Source organism: Miniopterus schreibersii (assembly GCF_964146895.1).
Source record: "Miniopterus schreibersii genome assembly, chromosome: 15".
Classification (NCBI taxonomy): Eukaryota; Metazoa; Chordata; class Mammalia; order Chiroptera; family Miniopteridae; genus Miniopterus; species Miniopterus schreibersii.
In genome coordinates, this window is record NC_138115.1 from 2271922 (window position 1) to 2288778 (window position 16857).

Consider the following 16857-nt stretch of genomic DNA (forward strand, 5'->3'; position numbering starts at 1 on the left):
ACGAAGCAACACTGGTAAGGCCGTTGAAGAAACAGAAAGGACCTTTGCTTCATAAACACCCAAACCAGTTAAATACCTGGTTTTAAGGTTGTTTATTAAAATTTTGAAATAAATGGCTTTATTGCATTTGTGTCTATCCAGGGTTGAACTGACAGCTGATGTGGTCAAGATTTACCTCAGTATTGAAGAAAGAGCATAATATTTCACTTGCTTGCCAAAAATTTTTTAAATTAAATTATAGCTGACATCCAATATTATATTAGTTTCGGGTGTGCAACATAGTGCCTCCTCGTCATTTATATACTTTATGAAGTGATCATAATAAATCTAGTACCCATCCATCACCCCACAAAATTATTACTCTTTTTAATCCTCACCGAGGGTGTGTTTATTGATTAGAGAGACAGACAGACAGACAGACAGACGTGGATGTGAGAGAGAAACATCGAATGGATTGGCTGCGTCTGTACAGCCCTGACCGGGACGGAGCCCGCCCCCTTTTGGCTCCGGGGCTCCAGTGAAGCGACCTCCGGCCAGGGCCCGCTCTCCGCTGTGCGTGACCCTGTCGCTCACTCACGTCTTAGCGCCTCTCGTCCTTCATCTTGTCACATCCTCTCGCCCCGCCCCCCCCGCAGCCATCAGCTTGTTCTCTGTATTTGAGCCTCTGTGTTTGCTTGTTTGTGTAGGTTCCACATGGAAGTGAAATGATACGGTATTTGTCTTTCTCTGTCTGACTTACTTCACTGAGCATAGTGTCTTCTAAGCCTAGGTCCGTCCATGCTGTCGCAAATGGCAAGATTTCATCGCTTTTAGAGGCTGAGGAATATTCCACTGTGTGTGTCTGCACGCGTGTGTGTATACAGGGTGTCCCCAAAACTGTATACACACACTTTGAGTAATTATAAAAGCGATGTTTATTAAAATACATTTCATTTTCAGAATTGAGCTATTAGCTGTGAAAGTGGTACACATTTTTTGGGACACCCTGTATACATATGTGTGTGTATGTGCGTGTCTGTGCATGTGTGTGTATTGTGTAAATGTGTAAATGTGTGTGTATAGGATTATATATATCACATCTTCTTTATACATTTATCTCTGGTTGGTACCTAGATTGGTTCCATATCTTGGCTGTTGTAAATAATGCTGCAGTGAACATAAGGATGCATTTATCTTTTCAAACTAGTTTTTTATCTTTTTCCAATAAATACTCAGAAGCGCTGGATCTTAAGGTGGTTTTATTTTTAATTTTCAGAGGACCACCCATACTGTTTTTCAAGTGGCTGCACCAATTTACAATCCCACCAACAGTACACGAGGGTTCCCTCTTCTCTGCATCCTTGCCGACACTTGTTTGCTGACTTTTTGATGATAGCCATTCTGGAAGGTCTACAAAAGGTTTGCTTTTATTGTTGTTATTTTTAATGAATTCAGCCTTAGACCATCACCAGAAAACATACACTGCCAAGTGCAAGGTGAAAACGGAAAGCTCACCATATATAAAACAATTCCATATCTGGGAATAATGGTCATAATTGTTAACATTAGATTAATTCGATTTGCATCAGTGCATGAAGTTTCAACCTTCAGCACTGTGTCTACATCTTAATTATTTTTGGATTACCAGATGGGTATGAAACATAGTAGGCATTTACTAGGTATTTGTTGAATTAACAGGGCAATTTTTGACATACTTGATTCAAAGCTCATCTCATGTAGAGATTTCATAGTAAAATGAAAGTTTGACTGAAGTTACCTATAAAATGATTTTGCTTTTGCTAGAGTTTAACCCCATTGTCTTCTGATTCGTTTTACTTACACATCTTGGGTGTGTGCATTTCACAGTTGGAGACTTGGTAAGAGAACATTTCATCAGGTTCCATCTCAGTTGGCTGTAGGCTCTCAACGTTTTACCCCTGCCCATTTCTTTCCCGGGTTGTCCTCCTGCTTCAGTCTGGGTAGATGTTTGAGCGATGTGCTATGCAGAATCATGCATTTGATTTTTATTGTCTTTGGAGAAATGCATAGGGTTTTAAAACTCTGGGAGCACCCAAATACAGTTGATCCTTGAACAAAATGGATTTGAACCTCATAGGTCCACTTATATGTGGATTTTTTTTCAATAAATATATGGTTGGCCCTTGTATCCCCAGGTTTCGAATTTGTGGATTCAGCCAACCATGGATTGAAAACACTATTTTCTATGTGTGATTGGATGTCCGGGACTGTGGAGGGCTGACTATGTGCATTGCTCTAAGCCACTTTGTATAAGGGGCTTTGGTATCCGCAGATTTGGATATCCACAGGGGTCCTAGAACCAATCCCTGGTGGATACCAAAGGCTGATTGTAGTTAAGTTTTTGGGGAATCACAAGTTGTATGAGGATTTTTGCCTGCACGTGGGCCTGGCACCCCAGCCTCAGCGTTGTTTTGGGGTCAATTGTATTTTGAAACCTGCTGGAATTTTTTTTTTTTTTTTTAATATGTCTTTATTGATTTCAGAGAGAGGAAGGGAGAGGGAGGGAGGGAGGGAGGGAGAGAGAGAGAGAGAGAGAGGGAGAAACATCAGTGATGAAAGGGTCATTGATCTGCTGCCTCCTGCATGACCCCTACTGGGGATCGAGTGCACAACCCAGGCATGTGCCCTGACCAGGAATTGAACCAAGATCTTCTAGACCATAGGTCGACGCTCAGCTGCTGAGCCACGCCAGCCGGGCTCTGCTTGAATTTCTGATTACTAAACTGCATGGCGGGAAGTGGTGGGATACAGGATAAATGACACATCTTCTTAAATCTCTATTTTGTAGTTTTTTCTTCCCTACTTGGGGTCCTTATAGAATGTTTGACCCCTGTAGGAATGTGTGTGTATACATGTCACACATACATACATACATATACCCACACATATATACAAAAGTGTTTACCTATGCATGTGCTCACGTGTGTGCATGTACAGAGCAGTTGTCTAAACCGAATGATTTGAGTTTCTTTCCTAACACAGAGTCACTTCTACAAAAAGTTGAAAAATAAATATTATAATCAGCAAGGCATCACAAATAACTTTTATGTCTAAATCAAGCTATTAAATACTTTTTTATTTTTAAGTAGACTGGGGAATAAAATTGCCGTATAGTTCATAAAGTGGTATGCCATTACTGCCTGCTGTGCCCAAGAGTCGGGCCAGCTTTCTACACTCATGAAGTAAAAGCGGCTTAGGACTGTGATCAATGTATTATCCTATATTTCTCATTGCGCATTCTATTTCCTTTTTGAGCACCTTTGTAGACTAAATGGCTACTAATGACATAATTACAATTGTTTGTCACCATAATGTGTGATTTCCTATCTCCTCATGAAGATGTAAGTTAGATAAAGGAGGAGTTTTGGCAGGAAGACAAAGTGCAGTGATTTATTAGCAGCCAGATGTGGTTGTTAAAAGCTTTTCTGCAGCAGGCGCAGCCCGGTGCTGCGGGAGGGGAGCAGAGCCGAGGTGCACACGCAGCCTGTGTGTCACGGGCGGGTGGCACAGCTGCTCCGGGGAGCGTGACAAATGATCCACGTGTGTGCTTGTTGGGTACAGGTTTTATGGTGGAATTTAAACAGGGCGAGAAAGGTTCACATTAGCTTATACCAGCCAAGCAGGAGTTTAAAGGAAACTAATGAGACTAACGTGTGCTAGTGATATTTTCAATTTGCTTAGTGCCTCATAGCAAAACTGAAATATCTTACGTTTCTGTCAGGTTTTAAAGAGGGAAAATCCCCACAGTGTTAAAGAAGGAAAGAGAGAAGTTAAACATGAGAATTCAAAGCAGTCAGAAGAAGTGGAAGCGAGACGTGGCTTGGGCCCGGGCTCTGCGCGGCCGAGGGAGGGGCGTCGGGCCGAGGAGCCGGCGGGGCCCGGGGCCCGCGCTGAGCGCCCCTGGCGTCCGGGCGCTCGGGGTCGATGCCCGGCCGGGGCACATGCCCGGCCTGCGGGCTCCATCAGTGCCCCCCTCATCATTGATGTCTCTCTCTCCCTCTTCTTTCCTCTCTCTGAAAGCAATTAAGATATGTTAAAAAAAAAAAAAAAAAAAGTATCCGCAGACAGCGCCTGTTCAGGGAGGCTGAGGCCCGGCCGAGAGGAGCGGGTGCTCCCGAGCGTTTCCTCGCCGCCGGAGGAGCTCCGGGGACGGCCACGCTCAGCACTGCGGGCCGGCCGGTCGGTCCGCCCCGCTGCCCGCTGCCCCGCTGCCCGCTGCCCCGCTGCCCGCTGCCCCGCTGCCCCCTGCCCCGCTGCCCGCTGCCCCGCTGCCCCGCTGCCCGCTGCCCCGCTGCCCGCTGCCCCGCTGCCCCCTGCCCCGCTGCCCCCTGCCCGCTGCCCCGCTGCCCGCTGCCCGCTGCTCGCTGCCCGGCCTCCCGGGCCCCTCGGCCCCCCCTGCACCCCCGGCCTCCCTGCCTCTCGGTCCCACGGCCCCCCGGCCTCCCTGCCCCCCGGCCTCCCTTCCTCCCAGCCTCCCTGCTCCCCGGCCCCCCGGGTCCCCTCTGTCCCTCGGCCCCAGGCCCCCCCCGGCCTCCCTGCCCCCGGCCTCCCTGCCCCCGGCCCCCCTGCCTCTCGGCCCCCCTGCACCCCCGGCCTCCCTGCTCCCCAGCCCCAGGCCCCCCCCCGGCCTCCCTGCCTCCCGGCCCCCCTGCCTCTCGGCCCCCCCGGCCCCCCGGGCCCCCTCTCCTTCAGCGCCCTGGAGCTTCGTGGAGAACCGCGCGGAGGGGCCGTGCGCGGGGCCGGGCCCCAGGACGGGAGCGCGCCCGGAGGTCTGCGCAGCGCCGGCACCCGGCCCGCCCCCAGGCCCGCCCCACGCTCCGGCACAGCGCGCACGCGGCAAGGATGTGGGAGGGCAGAGCCGGGGCGGTGGCCCACGTCCGGGCTGTCACTGGAGGCCGCTAGCCGGTCCGCGCGGACAAGGCGCTCCTGCGTGAGCGGGCCGTGGGGGCCGCGCCTCGGCGGGCTCGGGCCCGCCTGCAGTTCCCGGGGCGGCCACGCGGGGGCCCCGCCCCGCGGCGCGGCCGGAGCTCAGGCGCACGTGCTTCTGGACGCGGTCCCTCCACTCCGAGCGCGCGGGTGCTTTATGACTCATACGCTGAACCTTAGAAAGCGATGAATAAAATTGAAATGCTGGGAGTCAAGTTTCAGAGAAAGAAACCGCGCAGCGGCGGGGCTGCCCTCGCCCGGCGCCCGCGGCCCCGCACCGCCGGCCGCAGGCTGGACAGTGACCCGGGGGCGGCGCCTCGAATAATGCGCTTGCGGATATTCGGGAGACGCTGTTACTGATATCCCCCTACCTACTGAAACACCTGATGTTCTTAATGATAAAACATGCGTTTTTCTATTTATGAAAGAGGTTTATGTGACTCACGGCGGGCCCGGCGGGGGCGCCCGCCCTGCCCCTGAGGGGGTTTCCCGGAGCCGGGCCGCCTCCGGCTGCCCCCTTTCACGCCCGGGATCTGGGAGGCCGCCACCTGCGGCTCCTGCCTCCTCGGTTGCTTGTCTCAGCTGCACTGACTTCGAAATACAGAGAAGCTCAAAAAGAAGGGTTAGCTGTTAAAGACTTGAGTTCAAGGCGCATTTACCCTGGCCCCTGCCCCACAGGACTCCCACGCCTCCAGGACCGCCCTGGGGTCCGCGCGGGGACGGCGGTTTCCCTGCTGTGTGGGCTGGTGATTCGTGTGGCGGTCTGTCTGCAGGAGGCGACGTGTTCGGTGCACGAGTGGCCTTGACTGCTCTTCAGCCCCTCGGCGACGGGACGTCCGTGTGTCGGACCCGGGCAGGGTCCCAGATGGCGTCAGGCCAGTTCACGGGACTGGTTCTCAGGAACTATGTGCGTGGCCCCAGGGAATCTGCACTTTAAAATCTTACACTTCTTTGATTTCATAGCTACCCCTTGGAAAGATTACCTCAGATTACTGGAAGACTTTTATTGTTAAGGTTAGGAGAATTTTGCATTCTGCTTAGAAATCATTTTTGAGTTTTATTAGAACATTTACTAGCACTAGCACTAATTATTTTAAATATGACCCTGGAAATGGGCTATGTCAGCTTGAAAAGACTATTTTTAACAGAATTTGGTTTTAAAGGCGGGTTTTATAGACATTGTAGTAATACCATTGTTACCTAATTAGCAGCCACTGTGCAAAGGGACACGGTGTTGCAGAGGCCAGGACGCGTAAAATCTTAAATTGTGACATTTTATGAGGGTTTCTTTATCATGAGTCTTATATAGTCATCATTACTTAGCAGTGTGAAATGGGGCCTTAGACATTACATCATGTAAAGACCAGGAGACAGAACAAAACAAAACATGGGCATCAGTGTTTGATTATAACAAAGTTTTAATATGAGGCATTTCTGAAAATGTGTCATGAATATGAGTCATGATTTTCTCACCAAACCTGACCTATTATGATTGTGTTTCGACTTCAAGGGGTTTTCAGTATTTAAATTCTAAACCTAATTCTAAGGTTTCAAAATGATTCACATTCAAATCTACTTTTATGTTTTATAATTAAATAAGAAAATACCGCCTATACCTACATTTTTACTATTCTTGGACATATTATAATTATTTCTTTAATTTCACCAATAAAATAGCCCATTTCTTCATTAGTAAATTACAAGACTATCTCAATAAAAAAACGAGTCTGAATGTGGCTGCCATCTCAATCACTTCACTTTGGAACTTCTCACTTCTTTCATTAGTTCTTTTTGTAAAATGTGAAGATGCTTTCTAGGTAAATTAATCCCTTCCAAGTGGTAGAATAACTTCCTTTTTGGGAAGAATTATTAGAGTCTTAGTCTTTATAATCTTGCTATACCACTCGTGTTAGAGTGCACAAGGCAAGAAAAAATGACCCTAAAGAAAGGGTGATTGTGGCCTGGGCCCAGCGTGCTGCAGCGAGAGGCTCACGGAGAAGGGAGCTTTCTACTGGGAAAAGGGTGATGAGACGCCCGTGAAATTTCCAAAGTTCAAGTATTTTTTTAAAATTAGGTTGTTCCTAGTTAAAAAGGTGGCTTTAAAGGCTGGTTTCACTGTTGTTTTAATCATAGTTTAGTTACCATGGAGAAATATGCAAGTTAGCATTTATACACAGAAGTGAAATTTATGCTGCATAGATAATAGCCTAAATTTAGCTCGACCTAAGTTTACCACTTCCTTTATTTTTTAACAAAAAGAATAATAATATATCACATATACCCATTAAGAAGTTAATTTCTTTAAAGGCTGTTGTTATATTTTAGAGACTTCCTTTCCTTAACAGTCAGTGGGCATCTCTGTGAACGTGACTTCTCCCAGTGCTGCACGTAACACACCAGATCACATTTAGTTTGCTCGAAAATGTCACCCTTAGGTTTATAAATGACTTTGCTAAGTTTAAAACCGTCCATGTGGTAAAAACTAATATCTGGACACGTTGAATCTCGTTGGGTTTTGTAAAGGACTAGGGAATGTTTTATACTGAAAAACCTTCAGAAAATGTAACCCTAGTAGGACCAATCTGATTTCAGAGCCCAACAACAGTTTTGATGACTGTTTGGATATATCTTCTAAGAGAAATTCTGAACCAGGTTTAGCTGGGGAATAGATTTTTTTACCCTGATTAAGAGGTTTGTTTGTGTGGACCTAGCCCTGGGAGCCGCCCGTCCTACCGTTTGCCTTGCCCAGTTCCTCAGCACGAAGTATAAGTTTTCAAGGACAAATGTAGTAAACTGTCCTGATCTAACATGAGGTCCCCCAGCACGAGAGAGCAGCAGATCCCTTTCAACACCAGCTGTTCTCACAGATATAGATTGCTGCAGTGAAATTTTCTTAATATAATTCAGGAAGCTCTAGAGAATTCTCCAAAACAACTGTGCCAACAAGGAAAATGTTGAATTTTTCATCAGCTGCCCAATGCTGAGAGTCAGCGGGCATCCGTTCGTTCGTGGCCAGATGTTCAGTGTGGTAGTGCTCTGCAGTGGACGTGAACCCTGTGGCCTGTTTACCGTTGGCTGCAAGGACGTTGGCAGCCGCCTGGCTTTGGAGAATTGAGGCCGCGTAAGCAAAAGGCCGTGTGTGTCTGTGGCTTCCTGGTTTTCACCAGCGACCAGACAAGGTAGGGAGTGATGAAAGAAGCAAGCGACATCACATCCATCACTTTGGAGGCAAGGAGAGTCTGCTGTAGGGTTGTGATTGGGGGGAACAGCTGGCAAATTCTTACGCTCCTTTTTATTTGAGAAGAAAGGCGGCCTTTGTTTAGTTGGACAGATTTTTTTCCACCTGTGTCTAAACCATCAAACTTTTTGTGGTGGGGCAGTAGGCGTGGGTGGTTAAGACAGTAAGAAAAAGGTTTCTAATTTTAAACTAGAGGAAGTCACTAAAGTTGGTCCTTAATATTGAAGCTCTACGAAGTCCAGCCTGGCATTGGAAATATGCGATGCTTTGTCCTGGGTCCGCTCCCACGGAGCCGCCATCTCCTTCACGTCGGTGTCTTGAGCCCATGACCTGTGTGTGAGCTGTTTTCTGTAACAGTGTTTAGAGAAAGGGGGGGCTGTTGGAGTAGGGGTTTTGAAGAAACAATATGATTTCTACCTTGAAAAGGACTCCCCCTTACAGTGATCCCGTGTTTGATGCTGGCTGGACCGCGCACCAGGCAGCGCGGGCGGGTTCCAGGAGGTATAGCTTGGCTCTTTCCTCCCCACCTCCATGGCACTGCGCAGACCTTTTTTTATTGTGGTAAAATATGCATAACATGAAACTGACCATATTAACCAATTGCACAATACTTTCAACTATTACTTCCAAGCAGTACAGGCAAAGGAAAGGAAAAAAATATTTCCTATTTGACCATTTTAAATTTGGGGCTTAAACGGTGCCATCCCAGTGAGAACTCAGCCTTTCTTTGCTTGGAACTGGAAAGAAAAGTCACCCTGGGATAGACCTTTGCTTTTCGGAGACGGGTTGTTTTCTCTCCCTATAGAATTCTTACTCCTGCGGGCGCTCCCTTAGCGACAGCCGTCCAGGGGGTTGGCTGCGGAGGGTCTCTGCGCAGGGACGCCTGGCACTGCTGCTGTTTGCCTTGGCAGAGCGCCGGGCCTTCGGTGTCTGAGGCCGCAGGAGCACTTCCTCTGCAGGGCCGCGCACAGGGAGAGCCTCGCCTGTCGCGCGGAGATCTGGAAATTTCTCATTGCTCCATGGGGACCTGAGCTCACTGGCGCTCGGGATCCCACCGAAGGAGTATGTGTCTCATTTGTCTGGGCGACTTTCCCCTCCTTTTTCTGAAGTCTCTTGGCTTGTGGACGTGGAAAGAGGTTTTGAATTACAGCAGGTACAGACTCGGGGCGCTGGGCCCCGGAGAAGGTGGTGGCGTGCCCGGGGGCGCGCGCTGATCGGGAGGCGAGAACCGGTTTACAGTAGCTCTGATACCACTGTTACCCTCCTTCCGTCCTCGGCAGCTGCCCCAGCCCTTCCGATGCCTTCGCCGTGCACACAGTTTGTTCTTGGGTGTGAAAGCAAACAGTATTTGAGTTGGCAGCAACTTCTCTTTCGGTGGAGTTTGCTGCCTCGACGAGAAACCGCAGCGTGAGCTTTCGGGTGCTGGAGGCTCCACTGGCAGGATGGCCTTTTCCCACATTTCCTTGGTTTAAGGAAACAGATTTTTCAACTTTTTTTCTGTTTAAGACAAAATGCCAACTTTTAACAGCTGGAGTTAGTATATAATTTATGGTTTTCCCTTTATGTTCTTGTGGATGCATAAAAACTAAAAATCTGCAATTATTGTTAAATTATGCAAGTTTTTGCAAAAAGAGTGATTAAAAATAGACCCTCTGTTACAAGGAATTCAAGAAAGTCATTGTTACCCAAACAGGTACTCTCAATTACTCTATCCATAATGGGTGTAATTGTTATAATCTACTCATATTGTGCTACACCTCAGAGATGCTTCTGGAAGCTCTTTGTTTTTCCTGTGAGGGACAAGTAGGAGTTTGTTCGTTTGAACCCCTTCAACTTTAAAATTATTTTATTTTAGTTTTTATTTTTTCACGTCAGTGTGTTAATCCCCTTCTTGTGACAGCCGCTCTGTCTGGAGAACGGGAGCTGAGCGCGAAGCGGCCTGGGCGCTGCCGCCTGTCGGTGATTGTCTCCGTCACCCGGGAGCCCAGCCGCCCGAGTCAGCGGCCTCTGTCGCGGCCCAGGAGCCACCTCGTGGGCAGGCTTCGGTTTTCCCGCATGTGCGGACACGGCCCCGCGCGGCCCTAGGGCACACGCCTCGGGCACACGCCGCCCGCAGAGCCCTCTGCTCCGGTGGGGAGCCGGGGCCGCAGCCAGCGGGACAGACGGGCGCCTCTGCGTTTGCCCCGAACACCAGTGCACTGATAGTGCGTTCTTGCCGGTCTGTCTCTGTTGATACAGACGAGAATTCTGAGACCTGTATTAATATTTCCCAGAGCCACACCTTAATTAAAAAGTGGCCCTAACGTACTTGTTGCCCTGATGTCCCAGGAAATAAAACGGGAAGTGGAGAGGCCGTTCCTGGGGGTGCCGGCTCCTGTAAGCCCGCGGTCGGCGCGGCCGGCTTAGCTTCAGGGTGGGGATGCCGGCTGTGACGAATGACGCCGCAGCAGCTTTCTTTTCTTTTCAAGGATCCTGGCAGTTAATCACTTTTATCTGCCCGCCTCGCAGACTTGATGAGGTTGTTACGTATGCCGCATGTTTATGGCATTTTTATTATATGTTGTTAATTTGTTGTAACTGCCACCGCAGGTTTTTTTCTTCTTCCCTTTCCTCCCTGGAGGACCCTTGAAAGCAACTAAGTGTCAACTGTTACCTTGTGCTTTGGGAAACTTTATTTAATTTTAATGAAAGGCCTAATAGTCTACAGGTTTTTAAAAAAAGTCAGGTTTACAGTGTGTGTGTTACTTCACAGCAAAAGAAAATGTGCAGGTGTGTTGAATACTCATGTTTTTTGTTGCTGATGAAGTGATGCATGTTCGGGTGGGTTCAGAGAACACACATTTATAAAAGCATTTCACCTGAAACCTAGAACTGAAAACTGTGGAACCTGCCCAAACTGTGATTTTCTTTATTACTGGGAAGTCGTACATAGTATATAGTTTTCAAATCACTGCTAGGTAAGACGACTGGGATGTTTAACATCTAAGCTGCATAAAAAGTTAAGCAGTTGAATGATGCATTTTAGAACAACACACTTTTTTAGCTTCCTAGCTGCTCAGAATGGGTATGGAACCTGTTAAATATAGAGGCAATTCTTTAAGTAAGGCCGGCAGTTAAAATTGGGAAGCAGGAGAATTACATTGGAAATGATTTATGATGAGTCCACAGGACATTAAAAAAATAAAGTTAGAAAAGGAAACCCACTCGCTGTGTTGGCTACATTACAGCAGAAGGTTCTTTACTTTCCATCCCTTCAGTTGGCTGGATATGCAGCGAATGTATAGAAACAGACTTTCAGGTGGAAAAACTGACAGAATTTGTCTTTTTACTGTATGGTCTAGCATTGTTGTGCTATTGGCATGGTAAGCCTCTGTCACCAAGTCAGTTTCTTGTTTTGACAGTTATGAACTTTCAATAGCGGAGAACCACCCATTCCCTTAAAAATGTTAGATGTTGAAATAAGTAGCAGCTGGAATGAACAGTGGCTCTGTTTCTGACCTGCAGCATGAGTGTCTGGGTCCTTAATAAATACCATCTGAAGATGACATGGAGTGGTTATTGAGCGAATAATATGTAATAATCACAGATGCACATATCACTTTTAAGAATTGGTATACATTTATTCATACTCCACTACAAGAAGTTTATACATCTCTCTGGAATAAACGTTATAAATTCAAAGAGACAGACCCCAAGCAATATGAAGTCATGTAGGTATGAAGTGGGTTCATTGACAGCTCACACTTATTAAGATGGTTTATTAAAGCGTCTAAAATCCTTACTTATAGTGAGAAAAATCGAATTTTAGATATATAATCATTAGTTGTTCCAATTATATAAATGTTAAATTAACCAAAAAAGGTGATGTGTTTACTAACTACTGGTAGTTCTTAAGCCAGTTTGGGCTTTGGTGTTCCGGGAGCCGCGCGGCCCGTGGTGCACCCTCGAGGGCAGTGGGGCTCCTCCACCCCCTCGAGTCGCCACTTGGGGAATTGAGAGCTCAGTGTGTGCAGAATTGCTCTAGGCAATTTTGAGAAAACAAAAGTTCATACTCAAATGCTGTCTTAGTAATAAAGTGTTAAGAGAAGTGAGATTTTTTTTTTACCCCCGTGGAGAATTTAAGCTACAGCTTGCTGAAGATGTAAGCTTCAGAGATTTGGGTTAGGGAAGATGGTTTTCTGGCTCACGGGAACAGCGAACGCGCAGTGCCGAGCGGAAAAGCTTGGTGCTGACAGGGCAGTGAACGACTCCCCTGGGCTGGGACACCGAGTTCACCAAGGGGAAGAGGGGAATGACTTGGAAAGGAACCTGGCTACCGAGGACTTCAAATTAAGGTTAAAAAGCAAGGAATTTCCTCAGTAACATTAATTAATATTAACAATAGCAGAGAACATTTCCTGTGGGCAGGTCATCGAGTGTAATGACTTACTGTTTTATTCCTTATAACATTTAAGGAAGGAGGAACTAGCATTCTCCATAGATTACCAGGCAGATGGGAAACAGGTGTGTGATCTACCACTGGCACGAAGTAGTGTCATGATCTGTGATTTCAGGTGGGCCCTGGGACTCCAGGATCAGCCTTTTGAAGATCTGACTGCATGGCGAATGGGCATGCCCGGGGTTTCCGTGAGGGCGGGGGACTCCCGGTCAAAGCTGGGCTCCAGGGTAGTTAACTCACCTGTGATTATTTCATGGCATGTGGTGAGGAGCCCAAACCAGAGGAAACTGTGCAGAGCCACAGTGAGAGACTTCAGCTGGGTAGTTGAAGGGACTGGAAAGGCGATGGTGGAGAGGTAAAAATCTTGACATTTCATGGCCTGGCCTTTGTGTGAAAGATGGAAGATTGGGAGACTCAGGCTTGGGTTCCCCGCCCTTGTGCCAGAGCAGGAGGGAGCGGAGGCGTGGCTGTCATTTTAGGTGCAGGCAGAGTCTTTCTGGAAGATGACGGTACACATTGAGCATGAGGCTGGGAAGGTGTCGGGGCTGGAGATGTGGATTTGGAGCCAAGGAAGTGAGTCTGTTGAAGGAGGCCCGTGGATTTAGTGAGGGGAGGAGGAAGGGTCCTGGGGAAGGAGACCAGAGAGTAAATTCGCCTTATGAGATAAAGAAAAATCTCTCTGCACTTTGAAGACGACAGATTTGTGGGCCGTGATTTAGACACACACCTATCCATATTCATGCTCGTATGCATATTCATGTACATATTTATATGTGTCCCCATATACATTCTTATGTGTCCCTGTGTGTATGTCTCTGCATCCTGAGCACGGCCGCTCCCTGAAGCACACATATGTGTCCGTGGGAGCCTTTCCCACCTCGGTGAGCGGTGGGGGAGGAGGGGTGGCTCTGTCTCAGTTGCCCGAGCAGCCGACAGGGGAGGATTCTGCTCCCTGGGCAGCAAGTTGAGAGCAGTGTGGGGAAGACAGAGTTTACTTCTAGAGTGTGTGAGGTTCAGACCACACATAGAATTTTATACACCGCCCCCCACCCCCACCCAAATTCATTCCAGCACAGAAGCCTGGCTGCTTTAAATGCTGTAGTAAATGCTACATGATCTATAATAGGATTTCACAGAATTCAGCAAGATTACCATTATGTTGAGAAATATGGGATGCGAGTGTGGTCAGTAAATGTGTTAACTTTTCATTCGGGGCGATATTTCTCTCCCTCGAAGATCCATTCATCTGCTGAAATGCATGCTGGAGGCCTATTGCTTTCATTGCTCGTGCCAGTGAAGGACTGCCATTCGGATTATTTTACTTCTCTTTCCTGGGCTTCTTCTTAATTACTAATAAGGCTAACAATTAAGACTTTCAGGTTTTTAAAATTTCTTTCCCAGCAGCCAGAGAAATGCTGTGCTATTGCTCAAGTCTACTTGTGTTACTGATTGGAGGAGATAGTGCTCTTTGATTTTCAAGATACCTCTAGGTGATTTCCTTTCAGGGCTCTATAAAATGTCTCCCTGACAAAACCGTCTGCCTGTGTTAGAAGATCTAAGTTTCCACTTCTTGATTCCTTGCATGGATATTTACCAAAGGATTAGAGTGGTTAGAAATACTTTAAATAAAGCTTCAGCGCCGTCCCGTACTCAGAGCGGCAGTCCTGGGAAATCCGTGGGACCCTCACAGGCGGTGATGCTCCTGCTAAGAGCACAGACCTAGCACCGTTCCCAGGCCCTCGGCCTGGGTCGGGGGGGCGTCGCTACTGTTCTCCTGCGAGGCTTCAGTTGGCCATGTTGCCGAGGCCTTTACGACAGTGGTTTGAGGAGTCGTTTATCAACTGAGGTCACCCTGACTTTTGAGATTCTAATAAAATTGGCTACAGCCGCTCGCTCATTCCCCATGGGAGTGCCCGCGAGAGTTCCTGGGCCTTATGCTCATGACCCATCCGGGTAAAGAACTCTCAGTGCTCCCCCCTGCTCGCTCTTCTCTCCCCAGCTGGAAGTCAGCTCCCTCTAATCTCCTCCCCCACTGAGGGTGGGGAGCGAGGGCCGGTGCCTCCGAGGAACTGAGCGCCAGTGCTCAACAGCCGCTCTTTCCTACGCATTTGCCGCTCTGAATCCGCCCTCGGTGGCTTTCTTCGCAGATCGTGACCTCCGAATGGCCTAACTTGTCCTTACTTTTCTCTTCTCTTCTCTTTTCCTTGCTTCTGTTTTCTGTTACCTGCTCATATTTCTTAAGAACAGCCGTTTAGCTTTCTCTTTCTGTTCCCCAGCTCCTTGCGAGCTGGGCTCCTGGGCCTTGTTTGCCACTTTCCAGGCAGCACATCAAGGAGGAGCTGCTGGCTGGTAAACAAGCGTCTTTTCACCCTACACATGCACGGACCCTGCTTCCACCCCCACCCCCCAAAATGTAGCACAGCTACATAGAGACACACATTAGGGTTTTATTCCAGTTTTGGCCCTACCCAACAAACTGCATTCTTTACATCTGCTTTCCTTTAATCAACCCGGATGGGTTGTATCTTGAGTTGCACAGGACTTCAAAGAACAGGCCCTAAATACCAGCATTTTCTCATCGATACTTATTTCTTATACAAGGGGCAGCAGTCTCTTTTCTCTGAATCCTGGGGCAAAGCCCCAAAATCTCAGCCTTACAAACACCAAGTTTCTAGAAACAGCAGCGTTTTATTTGTGGGTTTTTTTTGTTTTGTTTCTGTTTTGTTAAGCATCTTGTCTTCCTTATAAGGTTTACCACTTCATATGCCGTATTTAAAGCAAGTCTTGTCTGATAATGAATTTCCTCCCTCCCCCTGGACGTGATGGATGTTAATGACATGGTAAATGGTGCGTTTGATGCAGAGCTCCCGAAAGCTTTGCCTTCAGCGAGCCTCTCGGAGCCGGCTTCACTCCTGCTGCCTTATGATCAGCCAGTTCCGACGTTTCCTTTCGCAGTACTGGGACTGGTCTGGAGTTATAAAGACTGAAAAATATTCACCTACTTTGAAATTCACACTTGCTGGCTATTTTACACATCCTGATACCCCGGCTAAATATATAGAATCTATTTATCACCAGAGCAGTGGTTGCCAAAGCCTAGAGTCCTAGATTCCCAGGGTTTTAGGAAGTGTGATCATGGAGTTATTCTGTATTTAAGTTAGAATGAATGTGGTTGTAAGTAACAGAGAGGCCAGCCTCCGCAGGCTGGCACAGTGCCACTGGCAAGGCCTTGGTAGGTGAGCGCAGGAGAGGCTGCCCTGCCCCTCTGCCCTGTCTCCACAGTGCAGGCTCCCTGTGCACTTGCCCTGTTTGCAGCCAGCAGAGGGTTTCCAGCAGCTACTGGGCCACAGATTTCCTGGAACATACCAAACAGAAGAGAGGAAAAGGGAATCTTCTCTTAAGATTTTCAGGAAAATTCTTGAAACTAATTGGACTGGTTTCTAGCACATTCCACCCTCCCGATGGCCCAGGAGATGGACCGTGGTCATTGCATGTCCTACCCGATCTTTTTCCAACACTGAGCTGGGGTGGAGTCAGCCTTCCCAGACCCCGTGACGCCCCACCTGGCAATGGGTATGTTCAGGGGGCTTTGGAAGAAAGAAAGCTGTGGAGACGACTTCAAATGGACACTTCATTGAGATGTTTTTTAATGTTTCAAAAGAACTAAAGTTAACACGTTTGTTTGCATGAGATAAGGCTTCTGGGGTTCACCAGACTGCCAAGTTCCCTGGCTTTCAGCCACAAATACTTCAGTCTGTGAGCTCTGATTGGCAATTTGGTAGATATTCTGAATGAGTTAATTAATACTTAACATATAAGTATTAGCTGTAGAGTCTTCTGAAACTTAGTGTCTGTGTTGGTTGGCATGCTTAGAATTCAATAAAAGTAGTTCATTGTGCTTTAAAAGAATGGGGGCCTCTCGTCTCAGCCTTCTGAGTCAATAGCAGATGAAACTAATGGTAACTCATCTAAGAAGTGATGACCAGCTGAAATACTGTGCAGATGTGGAAAAACTGACATTCAGTTGTACTAATCTTATTTCCAGAATTTAAAATTCAGCATTTCAAGTCTTTTTTTTTTTTTTTTTTTTAGATATGGTAAGTTTTAAGTTTTACTAGCATGTTGTAAAAACATTAATCATATGGAAAGAAAAAGATGATGAATTTTAACACTGCTACAAGAGTGTCTATGACTCAACAACAGAAATTGTTGTTGGTGGAACCTCCAAAAAACAATT

General features: G+C 47.4%; 1 protein-coding gene across 7 annotated transcripts in view; it reads left to right on the forward strand.

Moving 5' to 3' along the window:
- FOXP1 (forkhead box P1) overlaps positions 1-16857 on the forward strand; it is a 540979-nt gene that overhangs the window by 158072 nt on the left and 366050 nt on the right. For 5 of the 7 annotated variants that reach the window (XM_081159208.1, XM_081159205.1, XM_081159215.1 and 2 more), the window contains exon 4: positions 1256-1398. The exons of the other annotated variants lie outside the window; for them this stretch is intronic. The gene's annotated coding sequence lies outside the window, so the exon portion shown is untranslated. The remainder of the gene's footprint in view (positions 1-1255; positions 1399-16857) is intronic. 7 annotated transcript variants of the gene reach the window in all.